The sequence below is a fragment of the Lepidothrix coronata genome, unplaced genomic scaffold (assembly GCF_001604755.1).
Source record: "Lepidothrix coronata isolate B3197 unplaced genomic scaffold, Lepidothrix_coronata-1.0 Scaffold89, whole genome shotgun sequence".
Taxonomy (NCBI): Eukaryota; Metazoa; Chordata; class Aves; order Passeriformes; family Pipridae; genus Lepidothrix; species Lepidothrix coronata.
This window is the reverse complement of record NW_016690269.1, coordinates 1,742,674-1,765,647: the sequence shown is the minus strand read 5'-3', so window position 1 is coordinate 1,765,647 and position 22,974 is coordinate 1,742,674.

Sequence of the window (22,974 nt, the reverse complement as noted above, 5' to 3'; positions counted from 1 at the left end):
CACGGCTCCAGGATGAAGGACCAACCACCCCCTCCCTAAGATCTTGCTTTATGGTGAACTTGTCACCGGCTGCTGCAAGAGAGGAGCCCCGAAGAGGAGATACAAGGACTGCCTGAAACAACATCTCAGCCATGGCCATATTGATCACCATAACTGGTCTACTCTGGCCTCCAATCGGGAGGCCTGGAGACACCCCATCTATAACGCTGCTGTCTCCTTCGAGAACACAGCAGGGTCACTCTCGAGGAGAAAAGGCAACGCAGAAAGAACCGTGTATTGCAGAATACACCTCCTAAGGAGTCTTTCTGCTGTGCCTTTTGCAATCAGATTTGTCTGTCACGTATTGGCCTCATAAGCCACCAGCGTGCCTGTAGCAAATGTGGATAGAGCCTTCCCAAATCTTCGTTCACGAAGCCGGGCCATGATTATTTAAAAAAAAAAAAAATGAACAAAAACCCAAAAAACATAAACAGAAACAAAACCAAAAAAACTCCAATATATTTCTCTCTAGAATTTCATTTGAAACTTCATCACTCCTTTTTCTCATGATTGCCCTTTCAGACATAAACAAGTTACTAATTAAAAGCAACAAAAAATCGACACCCAATAGCAAAAAGTTTTATGGTGCAAATCCTTTTTATCAGTTATTGCTGCTACGGAAAAAGAGAGGGAGAAATGTTGCTAAATGCATGTAAAGGTGTATAGAGGTGCATAAAGGTGTTCATTTCTACCCCACTATTAAGTCAAATTTGCTTATTAACTCTCCTTGAGACAATTAAAATGTGCATTGCAAATCTGCTAAGAAAGTACAATAGATTTTTCTTCTTTAAAAAACAAAAAGAAAACAAAACACAAACAGAAAACCAAACAAAAACCCCAAATCAAACAAACAAACAAACAAAAAAATCCTCACCACCAGACAAGAGAAATCCCAAAGGAGTATTGATGGAAATCAGAAACAGCAAAATATGTAGGGAAAAAACCCAAATCAAAACAAAATCCAAATCCTCTCAGTTTCTTAGTTTACCAAAACAGTATCAGAGTGCACATTAGAATATTTTGTATTTATAGGAATATTTATAAACAGTAAGAAAAGCAATTCAAAGTTGCAATATTCAGCAAGCATAACAGTTTGTCTGGGGTTTTATTAGGTGTTTAATGGTGTTTGGGCCAGCCATTGTTCAAAAAATTTTGTTACATGATAAAACCTATTCATACAATTTTCAGCTTTTTTTTGGATGATTCTGTTTCTCTTCCCAAAGCACATGAAATTGGAAATTAGAGGGCAACCCCAGCAGTAGCCACCTTTCAAGCACGTGTCACTGAGAACTTGGTACTCGACATAATAGCAAAATTATTATTATATTGTTATATTATAACATAATTATTACAGCATAATAATTATTGTTTCAAGGCTATATCCAAGAAATTATAATTGGAGTTTAGACCAAGTCAAGGGAAAATCAGAGTCTGAGGAAGAAATACTTTACTATCAGGGTAACTATAATTTACTAGGAGGTGCTGGAACAGGTTCCCCAGGATGTGGATGCCACAGAATGTGGATGCCATAATATTTATAATTTTTATATTATAAATAATATTTATAATATTATTATATTTAAGGTCTCTTTCAACCCTAACTTTTCTATGATTCTGGGGAATAAAGTATATCAGCCCAAGTCTGAAATATCTCATTTTAATACTTCTGCCAGTCAATGATCTATGGAGCAATGTTAAACACCTTATGAGTTGCCTTGGGCTCTAACTTATTCATGCATTTCTACTGCTGTCCTGGGGCTTTGGAGAGCCCTGACTACTATTCTATTCATAACATTTTAGAACAAGAAATTGCTTTTTTTAATGAATATCATATTTCCCAATTTAAAAGATGTCTTGCTCAGGTGAATCATAGATGGTGAAACAGACACCAAAAATCCTGTTTTGTTACTGCTCATCAGAAATTATTAAGTATTTTGACACAAAAGTAAATGAAGTAAGAGATTACATGTCTAAGGAATAATTTCTCTTAGCTTTTGGAAATATATAAATGTGCATATGAGCTACACACAAATACTGTAGAAAGAGATGTTAAAAACCCAACTAACTATTGCTATTTAGAAAAGGTATAACTGCAAAAAGACAAGGCATAACTACTTAATTCAGTGTGTTTGTGCAACATGTAACAGTCATGTCTTGATATCCAGTTAGATCTTCCAAAGTGCTGCAAGGAATAATAAGAGCAATTAGTCACTGGATATCTCTCACTCAACTTTTTTTTTCTTTTTTAATACACAATTAGTTCTTATTCACAACAACACATTCAGTTTTTAAATCCAAGAGAGTAAATATCAACTGAAAATCACCTAGCATATAATAATATATATATATTATTATATATATACACCACCTAGCACCTATTATTATAAACCACCTAGCATATATATATGTATATTATTATATTTAACAATATAATTACCTAGCAGTAAAGAAGAAAATAAAACTGATTTATATCTGGAAATTTCTTGCATTTTCTAGGATGTAGGAGGGGAAATAAAAATAACAAGGAAAGGTGAAGTAACTGCGAAAAAAAGTTATCTAATCAAAAAATAATTTCACAGTTCTAGTGTTCTTAAAACTTTGTTAGATCCATTCTCTCCTTTCTCCTTTGATTTCAGACTCCTTTTGCATACCCAGAGGTTGCCAGAAGAGACCGAAAGAACAGAAAATCCTGAAGAAACATAGCAGCAGCAGACACTGATGACCCTTGATTTTAATCTCAGGAGAAAGAAGCTAAATAGTAGAAAATAAAAACTAGACCACTACTATAATACTGTGGTCCAAATAATATGACTTTTCTGTAACCTATTAGAAATGCCAGTGAGTGAAGTAGGTTTAGTTTCAGCAGCTATTTCTTTGTCCCTTAGCTGGAAAACGCAAGGGATGCCTGGCTGTTTTCATAGCCAACTGAATTATTTCATCATTCTGATCAATAAAGACGGTCAATTTATTAACTTATTTATTTTTTAGCTGGGCTCCCTGCAACTTTACCCGTTAGCTGGGTTGATTTTAATCTCTTTGCCAATTTTAGTTTCTGTGTAGCCCAGAGCACAGGAGTACAGTTTTCCTTATGTTGTCTTACAAACAGCTGGCTTTATTTCTGCTGCTCAGAAGTATTTCATTTGCAAAGTGATCTCCACACAGATGCCTGGAGGACCTGTTGCTGATTTATTATTTCACATAGGCCTGATAGCAGCTGTTCTTCCTTTCTTCTTGTGCCCTCTGAGAGGTGGCAGTGCAGGCAGCCCGGTGGGCACACAGGGCAGCACACCTGAACCCAACAGGGCACACCATAAGGAGGGGGAAAAAAACCAAAAAACAACCAAATAAAAGAAAAAAGAAGATAAATTTCTAAGTTTAATGTGAGAATTGTGCATTTCATTGGAGGCAAACCTAAGTATGATGAACTCATCACACTGTTCATCACTGATGGACAGATAGTTATTTATCATTTTCTCTTTCAAGATTACTGAAGGCTGTTTTCACAGAATTGGGTAAGAGTGACACTCCAGGAAAAAACCCAGAACTGTAGACTCTCAAACAACACAAGCTTTTCAGAATTAAGCCTTGCCTTTCAGCAAGTTTCTCAGTTAATTTGATCAATTCTTGTGTTCCAAAAACTCCAGTTTGATAAGATTTGGGAAATATTGGAAATCGAGTTAAAATACAGACTTGACTATTTCATATATGGTAAATGGCTTTAAAAGATTTAAGATTTTTTCTAAATTCTTTACAACTTTCAGGTTCTACACATATACTAGCACACTACCTTCATTTCACCCTCCAAAAAAAGGAATTGCAAGGCTACCCACAATTCTAATAGGACTAATGTTCTAAAAAAATCTACTATAAGTCCACATAGTTTTTATCTCAATAATTCAGATACAAAAATAATGAGTCACAGGCATAACATTGTTTGCTGTCTGGAAGAAACAACTCTTTTTAATGGTGTGCAAACCTGTACATAGGAAATAAATATTGAGAGATTTGACCCCAACTCTGCCTTAGGAACTAGCACTCAAAAAAAGAGATTAAAAATCTGATTGATAGAAAGGTGGGGAAATCTAAATGCAGTGGGGTAAAAAAAAACCAAAAACAACAAAAAAATCAAACCAAACAAAAAAAAAAATTTGTGAGAGATTAACTCTATATGGGTAACACAAAAATGAGCATGTACTGTCATTTTTCTGCTGTCTTGCTATTAGCTAAAGTTAGAAGGAGAAAAAAAAAGGCCAGATGTGATGCTGGGAGATATTTAGTAATATCCATTGTGCTACTGTGTGTTCTTGTCTGAATTAATCTGGAAAGCCTCCTCCTTGGCAGAGGTCAAGGAGTGAACAATACCCCAGAAGTCTTATCTAAATTGAGTATTAGCTTCATTTTCATGAAATCACTTTGTTTCTTTCTGTTAGCTCAGCGTGAAGAATGGTGTTAATCTTGCTGGTCCCCTTATCAGATAACAACAAGACAGTGTCATCATCTTAAAATAAATAAAAGATTTACCAAAGCTGAGAAGAGAGGAATGATATGCAACCCAAAAAAAAATTGCATAAATGTTTGAACAGCTCCAGTACTGGTTGTGGTATTAAAGAACAAACAAACAAACAAACAAACAAAAAATATTTCTGGCTTTAAATTGTTTCTTCCTTTAGCTAAGTAAGATGGTAATCATGACAGTGCTAAGTTATTAATACCAAGCACAGAGATCTGCCTGCACTGATACAGCGATAGTATATACTGACATATATATATATATCTATATATATACTGATACTTCTGTATGTGAGAAAGGTTCTCTGAGTGGAACATCAGTCTTATATTTCAACATCTTGTCTGAGGAGGAAAGTATGTTATTTGCAAGATGTTAGAACTAGGGAGCCATACCTATAAGTTCAGGGGCCATTAAATAAAATTGGTAACAGAATAGACAAAAATCCATGTGGGACTCTTGCTTCTAATAGAAAGGTAAAAATTACTAAGTAAAATATAATTCCAAAGAAATTAAAAAGTAAAATTCTTATAATGTGGCTACGACAGACCTTTTTTCATTCTCAGTCTTTGAGCAGTGAACTCATTATCAAAAGCAAAACAAAATGTGTTATCTTTCTAACTCACACCAACTTCTCTTGATGGATATTTAAAAAAAATCCATCCACATTAGCTATCAGGGAGACAGTGTATGCTTTAATAAACAAATTATTATTATTATTATTATTCAGAAATTAACAAATTTTTGCTTTGTTTGAAGTTACAGAATGAATAATAAGTTATGCATAGTTGTATAGGGCTGTCAGAGGAGCCAAAATTTTTAAGATAATCACATTAACAATTTCAAAATACAGTTTAGAAGCTATCTAAGCATTTTTAATTTTCAAACTTTCATTTTTAAAGAGTTTGCAATTTCATAAATTAGATGAAAGGAACTTGAATTACACAGGAATCTTCATTAAGCAGGAAATTCATAAATTCCACTGCTAATGTGGCAGCTTCCAAGTCAATGATTTGTCTCAAGAAAGCAAACCTCATATCCTACTGCAAGATTACACTGGCACATTGATTTGACATTACCTCAAGCCTTTAATATATTAGAGATAGTGACATCTAAGTGAGAGGTAAACATCTAGTTTCAAAATTATGTGAACAATGATTTCAAAAGATATTAAGCACTTTTTATTGTTGGTGTTTTGTTGTTGTTTTCTTTTTTTTTCACAATAATACTTTGTGTTAAAATATGTAATTGCTGAATAGCACTGCTGATGTTTGCTGAACTACCAGGAGAGTAAAATACTAATCAGTGTAAGAATCTTAGCCTCATGATCTTATTTTACATATTTTCCACACACATGAATATCTAATTAGCTGGATTATTTTTAATTCCACTACCCAAATTATAAATTGACAAATGGGAGCTTATTGTGTTAACTTAATGGTATTTAAATGAGTCAATTTTTCATGCACCTGGTTGAAATAAATAAAATAAAATTTTAAGTTGTAATTTAAAAGCCTAAAATATAATTAAAGTGTCTAATAGAAACACAATATGATGGCTAAATATCTTCTAGGAACTAATTCATGATGATGCTGAAATAAAGTAGTTCCTTCATTTAAGCATCTTATTTAACTTCTGGAAATGCAAGCAATCAAGAACTAACCTAAGAATAATTTTAAGCATATTCTTTTGCTACTGATTGAATATTTAACAGATATTTTTCACAAAGACTGGCATCACTAATTTATATTCTCCTGGAATATAAACCTTAGAATCTCTATGTCTACATTTGATCTAAAAAACATGATTACTGATTCCATTAAAAAAAAAACCTCAACTGTTAGGAAATGTAAATCTGCATGCTGCTTTAAATTTCTTCAGTATTTCAGTCAGCATCTAGCCAAACTGGGACAAGAAACAGATGTTATTCAAATTGGTTTTACAGAGATCATTCCAAAGTTTACCTGGGGAGTAAATGAAAATTACTGTCGAATCTGGCATTATATTTTTATGGAAAAGGAAATCTGGTCAATGAGCCCTGGGCAACAAATGTTGCATGCTAAAAAGATCTCCTCTAAGACATATGAGCTTCAAGCCCTCAGGGTTCAGGAAAGGACTAGTTCTAACACTAAAATTTGGATTTTCGTAATGCTGTGAAAATACAACAGCTTAAGCTTTGTAAAAAAAAAATAATAAAAAAAAAAGATAAAGCATATTTTTTTCAAACTAACTTATTTTCCAGTGCAAGTCCTTCCCAAGGGATTCAACTGGGGGGAATAGTATAAAGGGAGTTAAGTCAATACCAGCTTGACTCAACCGCTCTTGCCATCTTTTTATCAGGGTCCTGTTTTTCGCCCTTCTATTGACTAAAGGATATTAATATTTCTTGACAACTGTCTGGTGTATGATATAAATGTTCATCTCATTTTTTTTTTGGCCCAACAGCTGTTGATTCACCCATGCTAACATATTTATGGAACATCCATCATGGATTTAAAAGGTGGACTTTTGGTCTTCCACTGTACTTTTGGTGGGAGAACACTGAGCAATGAAGTTAATGGAAGTTAATGACAGAGTTAATGACAAACAACACTTTTAATTTTAGTAACCTACACATCTTTAATTTTAGTCACCTTTTAAAGATGACTCTTCCTCTGCCTGAAGAGCCCTGCAGGTGAGTAGGTAAGACATACTGCCAAAATACTACTTGAATAAGGGTCAGCTTGCTACATTACCTTATATAAGCATATAAGCACCATATAAGTCAAAGAAGAGGAGCCAGTTTAAAAAATTATTTGCTGGTAAGGGCTTCTTCAGTTGAATGGTTAGACACTGTATGTATGCATGCAGAAAAGCAATGTTTAAAATTAAAATCTGAACCCTAAAAGAAGAATTTTAACATCTCTTTGTAGCTTACACTCAGGATCTAACCCAAACTTATTTGCAAAGCTACATTGCCAGTAATTGATTACACATGTAAGAATATCAAAATTCAAGTTCTCTGAATAAGATATTATTTCCAGAAAAATCTTTGAGATAAAAAAGAAATCTTTAAATTTACTGTTCACAGCTACTATTTTAAATTTATGCTTTCTCAGGGTAAAAAGCTTAGCAGTGTGGGCAAAAATCACTTTGCACATTCAAAGCCTTCATCCACATATGTGCATACACAGAGCAGCAAGAAAGGTGTGTTTGAGCAAAATTCATCTTTATGCATCCAGGGCTGGATGTTAGACTTTTGCATAACAACATATTTAGTAAAGATTTTTTTCTTCTACAGAGTAACAATACCAACACATGCTGACCCGGCAAACACCTTGCATTCAACTGGCTAAATGTTTATTTTACTTTGTGGGCTTGGTCATACAAAGTAATGATGTGCATTATTCTTAATTACATTCATAAAGAATTTTTCCCCTATGTGGCCAGAATAAAAGCAAAAAATTTCAAATATAATACAGTTTTGTTTTTTTTAATTTGATAAATGTTGTTTCTTTGTTCTTTGATAATTTATGTGAGTGGGGAAATCAGAACATTAAAGAAAATACCTTAAAAGGGGTAGATAACATCTTTTATAAGAATCTGGGATATTTAGTTTATCTATGATTCTATAAGGGAAATTTAATTTATAAATGAAAGTCAGGGGGGTTTGTGGCTCAGACTTGTTAGATTTGTGGTCTAACTTAATACCACAGTCTCTTGCTCTGCTTTTCAACCATATGCATGAAATGAAAAATCTTCCAAACATCTACCTGTCCTTTAATTTTGTCAGCAGGTCTTGGGTTCAGCAGATTAAATTAATTTATTCCTATAGGTTTTATTAGAGATGTTTAGTTGGTGTTTAAGGTAACACTTTCTCTGCCCTGCTAAGTGCCTTATTCTATCAGAATATTCAAAAGTTTGCCAAGTGAAAGTTTTCCAAGTGCCTTATTCTGCCTGGATTGTCCATGTTAGCTCTTGGAAGTTAGTAATTATCACAGTAATTAAATACCGTGTCACTAAACTCGCTGTATTACAATGAGAGTTATTACAATAAGTTTATCATTCATTTAACAATACTAACACATTGTTGAGTACTGCTGCAGTCTCAAAAGTAAGAAATTGTCATTGGTGTTTTCTGGTTTACTTGAATAATTTCAAATTTGAGATTTGTGAAAGGAAAAAAAAAATCGTAATATAACACCTAAAAAAGACCTATCTGAATCCAGCCACGCTCACCAGCTTCCTGTTTTAATAAGCAATAATAATCTCTTAGTAGAAGAGAATGTTTAACACCTCTTTTGGAGTGGTTCAGAAGGATTGTCATGCTCATGGCTAGTGTGTGTGGTCTAATATTTGAGTTCAGCATCAATGGGATGTTTTGTTTTGTGCTTAGGGAACTATGTTAGCAGAAAATAGAACTCTTGATTAAATATACTTCTGAGTTTCTCAGTCTTGGTTTCGCTGAATTGTTGTCTGCCTCTGTAAGCACAATTCTTTGAATTATTGAAGACAAGCACCGTTGAATGAATCTCAAATCAGCAATATCAGTGGAACACCTCTTTGAGAAAACTCACCCTTGTTAGATGAGGCACTAACTTTAGGCTGACAGCTGCTTATAGATCTCAGATATATTTGGTGCAAAATTCATCAGAGCTCTAACAGTGCAGAGAGTAACTACATATGTCCAAACAAACCCAGAAAAAATAAAACCACTTCTAAGCATATTAACTGAATCTCCACTTCAGTAATAAGACACCACTGAATAAATATTCAGATGACTGCCACACTTCAAGTCTAGTACACCTGGATGAAGATTCTTTTTCAGGGATGTAGTGAAACAAGTGCTTTTTTATAGTTAGTGTCTTACTTCAGTGTTATGTCTCTCCCTGCTGCATCTCTGCATTGCAGGGCCTCTTCTGGGTCTGTTCCTGTAGTAAATCACTCTAAAATAGTCTGAGTGCCCATAATATTGAAGTGTAAAGTGTTCTGCCTGAGGAATTGAGCCAGACAAGTCTTCAGATCTGAGAACAGATCCAGAATTTTTCTCCCTCCACTTAAAGCCTAAAACTGTTACTCTTTAAGTTCAACAAAGGCTCACCCTTAACATCACATCTGCTTTAGTAGAGACTAAAAATATAGGAACCAGAGGCACAAAGACATTATTTATCCCTAGAATTTAAACAAAACTGGAAATAATGGCCACTGGAAATTAGTTATGACTAATTAGTAGTTTTACAAAAATATGACTGAACGTTACAGTAAGTACTGCTTAAATTTTGTTGACATCAATCAGACTGTTCCTTGATTTTGCTCATCTTTTTTCAGATTAGTACTGTAGAAGAGTTCAATGCATCTGCTAAACAGTAGTACATTCCTCAGCGCTGGTCTCAACATAATTTTTGCTGCATCTTTAATACTCTGCTGCCTGCACTACTTTTGATACTGAAAATTTTTTTATACTTTTCAGCTGCTTGCAATCATGCTTTAAATGTCTAAATCCTGATGCTCATAACTTGAAAATATAAAATATAATAGATCAGCTATGTAGAATGAAGACCTAAAGAAGCTCCTCTACAGTTTCTGACTAAATGTACCCATTTTCAGCTCTGCATATAACACAGTCAAGTTCCAAGTACAAAACTTTACAGAGCTTTTCACCTACATCTGTATCATTCTAACGTTACTTCCAATTTTTATATAAAGACAGTTTTAAATCTCATCCATTATATTGGATACACTGCATGTTCTCCCATTTTATTTGTATATTGCCCAGTGTCAAATGCTTTTTTAAAAAGGACTCAAAAGTACTTCCTGCCATTTTGTCACACCATTATTGTCACCTCAATTAGTGTTGCATGCAGAAAACAGAAAATATCTTTAAACAGAAATATTTAAATGTCATGTTTTCTTAGTAAAGCAGCTAAGAAACTCTAAGAAACTATTCCCACTGTAAAATTTAAATTACAAGCAGTTTGAGAAATACATATCAGTGGCATGTAAGAAAAACTGTTCCATTTCTTCGTGCTTTATTGAGGCTGTTACTAACCTTGAAATCTCTGAAACCTACACTTGTTAAACATTTGGACAACCAGCCACATAAATAATTGTGAACACCACAAAAATCAATGGAAAGCTATTAGTGCTGTCTTTTTGAATGTGTACATATGCAGGACTAGAAATACAAAAAGATTACAGAATGCTTTAATATATAGTAGAAGTCCTCATGATTTTGGACAAAATGAAAAGTGCCTTCCATCTTTATAGCATTTTAAGTTGCAAATTCAACTTGTAATTTTAGTTTAAAATCTTAAAACAAATCTACTTTTCATGTGTAGTAAACAGATGACACCATACCTATCTAAAGATCATTAGTATATGTAACAAAGGAACAGGCTTTGAAGGTCTGTGTTTTATGCCGATAAAGAGAATTTTAACACAAGTTAACACAAAGATTCTCTCTGGTAATTATAAAGGGAACTTTCCAGGATGTATGTATTTCAGCAGATGTGCAGAAGCAGTTTCATGAAGCATATTTTAATACTCAGTAGAGATAGTACATAAAAATAAGTGTTAAAGCTGCTGTAGAAACAATTTCTGGGCTGCAAGTCCTGGGAATTGTCATGCCACCTCAGAAGGAAGCTTCAGGAACTTCTCAAAGAAGGATCCAAGAATCATTGGAAAGCTATTTATTTATCTTCCTTCTATCAAAACAACAGTAATTTGTATATGTAGATATAATCAAGCTAATTTTTAAATTTCATCTCTCAAGTTGTTTGATTTTTTTTTCCAGAGTTATCTTGACTCTAAATTAAAGGAATATACATACCATGCATTCCAGTTCCAGAGCACACAGGAATTCCCATCACATTTTATGTGTTTTAGAGAATGACTGGTTACAGAAAAATCGGGCAATGCACAATCAGTGATACAGTGAGGAAAATAAACTCTACTACAAATTTCAGGGTGGGAAAAAGGACAATCAGTTGTTTAAAAGGGTCCCTGCACTTTAATTTCACATAGCTGTAGAGGTTTTTCCAATTTGTGTGGTTCAGCCTGTTTGGAAGTCTAGCAAAATCTCCCATGGGACAGTAATTTTTCCTGTAATATGCAAATACATACACACTGCTGATTAAAGTACCTTAAACAATGTTTGCCTGTGTTGTTTGGACATATGACCTTTATTTTGCAATAAAAATAACAAATAACATTGCTGACCTGAGTTTCTCTCCATATATAGAAATTCTACTCCTTGCACGTCATTGCAGATTAAAAAATATTTCAGAATATCATTCTAAAGTTTTTTATACCTTATGAATTGTCTATTTGTTGAGTTATGTCTTTATAAACTATTGATATACCTCTGCTACTGTGATTGCAACACAGGTAGATTATCCTCAATACAGCTGTAATCTATCTAATTACTCAGAGAACTGCTGTTGCAAGGACATCCACTATTGAATTCACAGCCTGTGATTTCATTCCTATCATTAAACAAACTAATGATGTTAAAGTTAGATCAGTTATCAATACATGTCTTGCAGTCACACCTCTGGGTTTCATTGGAGATATAGCTTGAGGAACTGCAGTTAAGTACAAAAAAATCCAATACAGGAGTGCAACAGGCACAAAGAAAGAGAGTAATTGGAGCAGGGAAACTCTGGATTGATTTTGCCAAATCAATCCTTAGATCACTGAGGGAAAAATAAGGAAAGATGATTAAAACCAATCAAAACACTGAAGTTCAGTAATCATAAAGCATTATTGAGGAATAGACATTGCTGAAAGAAATAGTAAACTTGAGGGTATTAATCCAGTGTAATTGCATTAATTGCATTAATTATGTTTTATTTCAGATTTTGTTTTTCCTCAAACTATCAGGTTTTATCTGGTTAACAGTAGAACCAGCTGTTAAATCTCCTCTATGTCTCCAGACTGTGTGGGAACTTGATCCTGATATGTCAGGTTGCCAATGCAGTGAAGAGGAGGAAGTAGTTTTTTTCAGGAAAAGTGTTATCAGTAGGACTCTTACCTCACTTCAAGGTACCAGTCCAAATATTGTTTTGGTTGCATTCCTTCTGGCCATGAAAAATGCAGTAGTAATGGAGGTTTTTCACCTGAGTCCAAAAGCTTCCAGACCTTGGAAGGTGGTATAAGCTTGTAGAATAAGATAACCATATATATGCAAACAAATTTTTCAGTAATTCCTGTGTCATCATGCAATGTTAAGTATATAAATTTTAGCCAGTATTAGATTTATGTCCTTATATGCGTTTCATATGATTTTTAACAAATCATTATGTGCTGACAGATATTCACATTGTTCTCTTTTCTTATTGTCAGCCTCAAAACATTACAGTGGCAGTTACATTTATATTATTTATATTATATTTTTATGATAATGTAAATAAATTTCATAGTGCTTGCACATAAGGAAGTTGGAAATAATAATTTATCAAGGTCACAAAAGTTAGGTATGCATAAGGGTTTTAGAATCAGCTGTCTTATCTCATACTTCAGGGTACCTCTAATCTGTTGTCTGTGGCAATGACCTAAAGGTCTCATTCCTTCATTTCTTTCTCTATGGCAACTACAAAACTTTGATTTGTAGGAAATAAAACTGACATCCTTCAGGGTGACTAATCGAGTTAGAAACCAGGTACTTTGGTTAAAAATGCAGTCCCTTCATCTTTTCAGAAGCTATTTTGTTCAACATAAGGAACACAAATCAACTTTCTTCATGAAGAATGATGGTCTTACTCTTCTGAGTGTTCAGCTGCAAACATACTTCCATTTTGGATCACTGAGTACAATTCTGCATTATGAAAGGAGACAAAAAAAAAGTTATTGACCTGGTTCCTCTCTGTCATTTACACTTACAGTATTCAGAGCAATTTTTTTTAAATTTTATTTGCACATAAGGTGAAATACTTTCTTGCAGGAAAGTTTATAAAAGTACGTTTATTTGCATTTGAAAATGTGTGGTATCCTTCATTATTCCTGTAACTAGTCAATACCAGACATTCAAAGATTAATACAAAATGAGGTCATGCACTGAACTGCACAGGGGTGGATATGCATGTATGCATGTACATATGTATTTATTTTCTGCAAGTCTCCAGTCTGTTAATGTTACTTTAAGTAAATAGACATAGCAAATGTACCTTGGCTAACACCAAATGTTAGCCTGGGTCAACTAAGATCAGCAAAAAGCAATTATATTCATGTTTTGGTTAGGACTTCCAGTTATTTTCTTATCTTTCTCCATGAAATTCCACCATATAAGGAAAAATGTGCCTTCTCTTTTAGTCACCTTTGAACCCAAAAGTCAGCTATTCTTTCAGAACAGGTATACTAGAAAGGGAAAGAGTTGTTCCATGTGTGTCAGACAAAATGCTATCCAAAACCTGCTGAAATAAGCATCAATTCAAATCAGATTTTAGTTCTGACTCTGGTCTCCAAAAGGTCAAAAATTACTTCTCTAATAGAGTCTAGTACAGCAATTATGAGTGATTAAGACTTTGCATCTAGGCAGAAAAGAAGAGGCAGATTTAATTGGAGGCAAAGGGCATGAAAGGCCCTTCTTTGCTGTCTGTAAACATGACATTGTGTAACACGAACTTGATACTTGATTCAGAGGAACATGTAAATAAAACATGTAAATAAAACATGTATATGAAACACGTATATAAAATAAATGAGAAGAAGATTCCCTACTCCACACCTGACACTCCCACCCCAGTCCATGCCTCCTTATCCATTTCCAAGGGAGAAAAGGACAGAATCATGTTGTGACATTTTTGAAGGAAGATGATTTTACATGGACAAATTAAATCATAGAATCATAAAATGCTTTGGGTTGGAAGGAACCTTACAGATCACCAATTTTCAAGCCCCCTGCCATGGATAGGGATACCTTTTACTAGATTAGATATGTTGTTAGAGAAGACATTAAAAGACACAATGGATCTCTGAGGCTCCATTGTAAAAGCATCAGGTTTTGACACTGAAGAATCCATAACTAATGTACCTTTATTTCCTGACTTTCTTCCCTATTCATCAATTTTAGCCTTATCTAAGGTAAAGAGTCTGAATTATTTCTGCTTGCTTGTTGCTAAGGGATTTTGTAAAGCCCCTACATTTCACTCATTAAAAACTTTGTCGGTCAAACTTTTGATTTCTTTCCCCAGGCCAAGTTCTGGTAAACTCTTAATTAAAACTGCAGTTAAATAAATTGAACCAGTGTGTTTTATCGTGGGAAGTAAACTTTAAAAATGTAATATATTCAGTACATTAATTGTTCTAGCAGAATAATAATGACCATTTGAATCTATTTGATCTGTGAAATATCAGTGTTGCTAAATTAGATTTCTGTCTCAGAGTATATCGAATATGTTTTCAAAAATCATTATGACTGTCAAAATGCAAAGACACAAAAGAAACAAGGCAGAGGAGAGGATTAAATAAAAAGTTTTAAAGGTTTCTAGAGAACCTGTAGAATAATTTTTCTTTCAAATTTCTTTACTAAATCAAATTCGAGGCTGCTGCATTGAGAAACACTTAAAATGCCAGCTGCATATAAATGGGAAACAAGAAGTTAGATTATTTGTGGCCTGACTGCAAATTTGAAGAATCTGTGATACTATATGAAGTTATCAATCACAAACAGAAATGTTAGAACAATCTTTAAGTAGGGTTTATTATAACCAGTGAAGCTTAACTTATCTTTATGGAAAACATCTATTCTCTTATAGTCTATCATAACTATAGATGGAGCAAACAATGTTTTCATTGGTGAGAACCATTTCTTTATACTCTTGTAGTTATGTTCTCCTACTCCTGAATTCAAGGCTAACTGAAAGAATCCTAAAAGAAGCAAAGACAACTATAGGCTAAACAAGCACCAGCACACCTTATCCAATATGCATATGGAAAACCCTTAAATTCAGGACACTTACGAGTAAAAATTACTTACCAGCCCATTTAATGAGTTCCTATATCTACTTATAGCAATTTCTGTGGTGTGTTGCACCAAACAGCTCAGAGAGTGCTCATAAGGTTTCAGAAAGCACAAAGAAAATGAAGAAAAAATTGCATTAAATTTAGATCAAATAACAAATTACCCATTAATGGCAATAGTAAATTTAACATTAGGGACACTTGACAGAGGTGGTCAGGGAGATAATGAGAGTTGTTCTCCTACGTCTCTTACTTACAAATGAGAAATAATTGGTCAGGGATAGAAAGTCATGTTGGTTTTGGCTGCAGCAACCACGAGATGTTGGAGTTTGAGATACTGAGGAAAAGGAAGAAGATCAATAGTGGGATCTCAGCCATGGATTTCAGGTGAGAGGACTTTGGCTTCCTTTAGGGACCTGCTTGTAAGAGTCCCATGAAATACAGCTCTACAGAGAAGACCCTCAGAGGAGAAGGATTGAATATTTGAGAGGAGAACATTTGAATAAATTGTGATTTATGCAAGTCCATGGACCCAATGAGAAATACCTGCAAGTGCCAAGGAACTGTCCAAACTCATTGTGAGGCTACTGAGAATTATCTCTGAAACATTGCAGTGATTAGGGGAGATTTTGAAGAACTTGAAGATAGGAAATGTCATTACTACCTTCAGGAAGGACCAGAAGGAAGATCTGGGGAGCTACAGCCCATAAGCCCCACCAGGATTACTGAAATGTGATGGAGCAAATAATCCCTGAAATAATCTACAGACATATGAGGGACAAGAAAGTGATGATGAGTAGTCAGCATGGACATTGAAAGGAAAGTCATTCCTGACAAACCTGATAACATTCTGCAGTGAGAACATGGATTTAGTGGACAAGGGAGGAGCCTGGACATGTTTTATCTTGATATTAGTAAAGCTTTTTACACTATTACCCACAACATCTGATGAAGAATAGACTGGATAAATGGACTGTGAGATGAGCCAAAAATTAGCTGACTGCCAATTCAACGGGTTGTGGATCAGCAACACAGAGACCAGCAAAAGGACAGAGTTGAACTCACTGGGTTGAACAAAAGGAAAGGCCATGTCTTGCTCATGGGGGAAAAATAACCTCAGGCACAAATACAGGCTGGGTACTTAGTAGAAAACAAGCAGCTTGTCAGAGAGGGAAATGAGATCCTCATGGACACCTAGCTGGCCATGAGCTAGGAATATATCCTTGGGTCATAAAAGGACAGCAACCTCATGGATTATAGCAGGAGATACATCATCAGGCCAACAGAGGCAGTTCTCCCCTTCTGCTCAGGGTTTTTGAAACACATCTGCAGTGCTGGGCCTAGTCTGAGTCTCTTCAGTGCCCAAAAGACATGGATATAGTTGACTGAGTCCAGCAGAGTAAAAGTATTAAAGGCCTGGAGCATCTGAGAGTTTGAACTCGCAGGGGAAATATTATTTTGTATATATATATATATGTATGTACACCTTAGGGGAAGGGAGTCAGGGTTCAGAAGACAGGGGCAGATCTCCTCAGTTTTGCCCAGTGCCAGGGCAAGAGGCAATGGACACAAATTGAAATACAGGTGGTTCCATCTAAGTACAGATTCTTTGTGATGTGTGTGGTCAAACACTGGGACAGGCTGCCAAGGCAGGTTGTGGAGTCTCCGTCCTTGGACAATGGGACAATGATGTTTTACACGGCCCTCAGCACTGTACACCCATTTTTATAGTATATTCTTTAGTATCTTCAGAGAGGGAAAAACTTTTCTAGGTGACAATACTAAGAAAATGCTGATTAGCTTTAACCTGTTAGCATAAATTGCAATTTGTCTTTTCTGAATCCTGCCTTTAATATATGAATCTTTATACTTTTTATTATTTTATTATTATTATATATTTTGCGTACCTGAGACCTGTCCTTCATGGAACTTTATGACTTAGAGTACAGCAAAAAGACTAGAAGAAAACAATTACATTGAATTTTCTAAGCCACATCACTGACTTACTGAATGGTGCCACCTTATGGCAAATATAACAATTTTGAAGACTTTTATGTTCTTACAGTGATTACAATTGGAAAAGAAGAAAAGAAATAGGGAAGAAGAATGGTGAACAACCTATATTGTTTAAAAAAATTATTATTTTCTCTTTAAAATATATTCTGTTAAAAAAAATACAGATAGTCCTACTTTTCCTAGTTTGTTGCCCTATCCCCATCCCCGAAGTGTTTAAGTGATTTAAGTAAATGAAAGGAAATACTCTTTTCTCACTTTCATTTCACAGATTATTCAAAAACTGGGAATTCCATGAAGTATGATATCTGTTGAACAGTCTTCAAAAAACCCATATAATTTCATTAGATATCCAGTAATGCTTGTGTAAACTAACTTTACCTTTACAGAGATGGACATTGCAATTGAATCTCCTGAAGAATGTCTTTTTTATGTCACTGTTGTCAAACTTAGACAATTTTTAGAGACCTTTCCACACCCTGCTGGAATAAATCAATAGATATATACAATGATTCTTTATTTGTTTTTCCTTTTGTATATATGCACATATCTTGGGCTGTATCTTAGCTTTTAACCACGTTAAATACCAACAAGCAAGAGCTTAATCACAATATTTCTCACCGAAAGACCTTCCCAATTCATTATGTCTAAATAGTAAAAAGCTAAATCCACAAGGCATTATTTTAAAAACAATTCTTAGCAGAGCTTAATTTGGCACATGTCTGAAACACCCCTAGAACTTACATTTCCCTCATGCAGATAAATACAGAAAAACACCCTTTTCTCCTCAGATCTTGTCCATATCCACATCTTCATATTAAACTTCTCCCATGTGTGTACCTGGGTACTCAGTTTGCAATATAATGTCAGAGAGGGTTTGGAGACAAGGAGGCAAGACACTTAAAAATAAACCTTCCAGTGCTGCCTGTTTTTTAGAGTGGTGTTTAGGCTTGGGTATTTTAATATTGCATTTGTTTTTAAATGCTTATGGAGCTTTTTGTGTGTGTGTTCGAATGGGGTTTTTGGGTTCTTTTTTAATAAAAATATCTTTATATTCACATTGAACACACAAAATGAGTTACCCTCATGTCAGCTGGCAGCAGAAAAAATTTTAAATGAAGTGTGTTCTTAATATCCAGATTAAATGTCAAGATATTTCTTAAGTAATTTTGTTCTTCTGCGTTTCGAGATGCACATTATAAGGTAAATGTAGGACAAACACCCTACACTTTATACAAAATGTAGTGGTCCCACATCTCACATTCCAAGGTGTTCAAATACAAAGGCTCTGGAACTTTCTTCCCTGAAAAATAATTAGAACTGGACTGTTTAGGGCCCTCTGTAGTCACTGATTCAGTCTACAGAGGAGGCTGGACTAGGTGACCTCTGGAGGTTCCTTCCAAACAAAACTATTCTCTGATTCCATATGCTGTGCAAATTTTACACATTAAACTGATAAGCAGAGTTTTCAGGCCCAGGGACATTCATTACTTATTAAACGTTAGTGATAATAAGAACAGGAGTCACATTTTTTTTTTCAGAAAAAGAGATCATATGCTTAAAAGATTGCCATTATATCTGACATTTTATCTCAAGCTCAAGGTGTCAAATTAACAGTCATAAGCTTTCTGGGTATCTTACTTGACAGAGTATGTGTTTCAACTCATCAGTGGTGACCAAATCATTCTGTAATGTTCATTAAATCAGAGAAAGCTAAAAGGTTTATAGAATAATTTTCACCTTTACATATCAGGCTCTACACCACCTTCTGGAAAGAAAGGGTCCATCAATTAATCTGACAGAAGATGGCAGCCAGGAAACCTTCCTAAAAGGACATCTTTTCACTCAAAGACCTTTGGAAAGTCAGCAATTGGTCACTTCCTCAATCTTCCATGATGCAGTCTGACATTTCTTATTAACATTAAAAGACTTGTTTATATGTGTTAATACCCTTGGCCCTCCTCCTTATTACAACTTCTCCAAATAAAACACTTCCTCCCTGTTTCTACTTATCCTCCCACTGCAAAGTGATCAGAATGGAAAAACTACTTTATTGTAGGGAAAGTACATTTGAAGCATGTAGCAAAAACCACGAAACTGCATATTAAAATGGCTGCTTGGATGAACTTTATCTGCCAGACTTTAAATATTCAGTTTCTATTGCCAGGTTTCTAATGATTTTTTCATTTGTGTTTAAATCCCCAGACCCATGGGGTACAAACCGTTCTGGGGACCAGCTGTTACAGCAACATGCATTTGAGTGGGGATGATTAGAAATAATCAAAAAATAGCATTCTCTTCCTGTTAAAATTCTAGGGAAACTAAAAAGTTGTTCCACTCTTTATTAAGAGAAGGCAAATATTTAACTCAAAGTTTCTGATTTTATAAACCAAGAGAAAACCACACAAAAATGAAAAATAAACAATAACTGACCACCATTACACCTGTTTAGAACATTTGAAATTCAAATTATCCCCAAATTATATCATTATTGTAAACCTTGCTTTCTGATATGCAAAAGCTATCCTAAACATTTGATCTCAACTATTCTTAAAACCCTTTTTGCTGTCAGAGTGGTTCTAAGTCAAATCATTACCACTGGAATGGAAATAGGTCTCTTCATCTCCTGAAAACACCGTACCATAAAGACAACTTCCACTTCACTGTCTGCTGATCTATGGGATGTGTGTGTGTTTGGCTTAGTTGGCTTTTAAATATTTTAAGTGTATCTGGAAACAAAGGTGTTTGCTTCCTTAAAGATATCAGGCCAAGGACCTTCTCAATGCAAAAGGGAAAATAAGTAAAGGAGGAAGACATAAACAGGAACATAACACTGAGATTAGCTCCCTTGGTTAGAGGCTGGTGCTAGTAATTCCAATTTTGTGGTTTCAGTCCCTGGATGGGCCTTTCACTGAAGATTTGGACTTGAAGATCCTTGTGGGTCCCATCCAACTCAGAATATTCTGTGACTCTGTGATACAGAAACACAAATGAGACCAGCAAATGACAAGGGAGACACTAATGAGAACCAAATCTGGTCATTTGTGCTCAATGGTAAGGGCACCTGAACACGGGAATGTTCATTTCAGGACCATTACCTGACTGGGGACATTGTCCAAGGGGATGGCAAGGAAAAGGGAGAGGCCATGAACAAAATATACAAAGACACAGCAGTGACAGGCAAACACAGTGGAGACAAGGCAAGAAGCAAACCTGGTCAGTCACACCCAGGAACTGCAAAGAGGGGCTTTGCAGCTGACAGGGATGCAAACCTGAAGGTCCAGAAGGTTGATGGACCACTAGGACTGTGCAAAACAATGGACTGTGCAGCAGAGGTGGACTGGGGAGAAACACAGGAAAGGTAGGCAGCAACTGATGTAAAACGGGATGATCAAGAGTAAAATGGTTGGTCAGGATGCTCTTCTGCCCGAGATCTCTATTTGATCACTCCAGCCCGTCTTATCTCTTACTAAATCCTTTTTCAACTGCGTCTCTGCATAATCTCACTCTCTTTTCTGGGTCTGTGTGTGCTGTCAGGATCAAGTGGTGACAGCTGCAAAAGCAGATTTGCCTTCAACAGCTGGAGTTAGACGGGCATCAGCTGAGATGTTGCTGGAGTTAGACGGGCATCTGCATCAAGTGAGATCAAGCTGATCTGTGGCATCAGCTTCTGCATCCAGTGAGATCTCAACCCCAGCCACTGGGATGAGAATGGAGTGCATCCTAAAAACTACCCTCCAGGAGGATGTTGGAGGCCAGGGAAGGGCTCAGAATAGGCAGCTGGAGCAGAACCCTGGGTCACAATTCATATGACTGAATACATCTCTAATTTTTTCCAAGTGTGTCCTGTGGTAGTGTACAGTCACTAATTTAGATCATTAAGGACTAATAACCATTAAAAACTATACATAAAAACTAATGGTTTTGTGTATACAGTGAGAGCTGGGGTATGAATGACCCATTAGCATGAAAGTATTTTTATAGAGCATTAGCTGAAGAAAGCTTTGTTTTAAAGTCTCAAAGTGGACAAATATTTCAGTCTTCTTAGCACACCTATTATTAATGATCTCTGATATATCCCTGCATGAATACACACAAACATGTACATAGATTCATATCTATATATATATATATGTAGATATACCCAGTTGCAACACTTCAGCTGCTGAAGCAAACATATGCCTGCTGGAAAAGGAAAAAAAATGCAGAACAAAGACTGAATTTGGTTCGCTCGGTTTGGTAGATACAAGTTTTTCTTCTCTTCAAAAAAACTCCAGCCTCCCTAAACAACCAGCTAACATTTCAACCAAAAAGATTAAAAGCAGTACAGTGAAACCAATCCCAATGGTTACAGCAATTATTTTTCTAGAGTTAATTTGACATTCTTCCTAAGCTACTGATGTAGAGCCCAGAATTTACTGTCATTGTCTTGTATCTATTGCCTTTGTGTCAAAAATATAGAGATTTATTCTGCACCATCTCTGTAGACTGAAACAATGCTGCTACAACCACATTGTTGAACTGCATGCTAAAAGCTGCTTGTCCTCTCTGTGCCTTTTTAAACTCTGTCACTTGGCAAGAACTTTCTTGCCAAGATAAAGTAATAAAAAGTAAAATGAATAATGATAAAAAGTAATTCATTATCATCAACCTTTTTCTCCCTAAGAAGGCACACTACTGGGATTATCTGTCCCACAGTTTTGGCTGTGCACTGATTGTCATGGATGCTAAGGCTATGCAAACTCTCTAAAATTTCATTTGTTAGAAGAACCCCACAGTTTTACTTGCAGGGATTAGTAGTAAACCCTCTCCTGAAGGAGCATTCTGAGATTAAATTGCAGGTTACATTCACAGTTTTGTCTTGCTAGTTTTAATTTACCCACATTCTGTTGGTGGCTTGCTCTGGTGGCTGTAAAGAAAAGATTAGCATGCTCAGAAGTGCATATAACTTTGTAAAAATAAATGCAGATTTTGTATGAATTGTTTGCATTAGTGGTTGAAGATAGCACAGGAGATAGGAACAACACACACATAAAAAACCAGTATAGCCACTAATAATTTTCTGTACTTCTATTTCCTGGTAAATGTAATGTGCAAAAATGAAAAATTATATTCAATGAAGCTGCAAACCCATAGCATGGGGCAACATGAAATTGTACTGTTCCCAGGAATGCTTCAGGTTATATTCTGAATCAAATCAGTTCTATGCTTCAAGGAGAGCAAATCAGTTTAGTTACTATACTACCAAGGGAAAGAATGTAGCATATGTTATCCCAGATCTACTGAGCTGTGAATACAAAATATGGATAGAGCTAAACCTAACACCCTATTCAGCCCCTATTACAGAAAAAAAAAAATTAAAAAGTCTGCTACTTTGAGGCACGAACAATAAAATTTTTGCTTTTCTTTTAAAATGAAAGATATTTTTCCTTTTTAAATATATTTTATTCTATATATTTCAAAATTTCTCTCCAGGC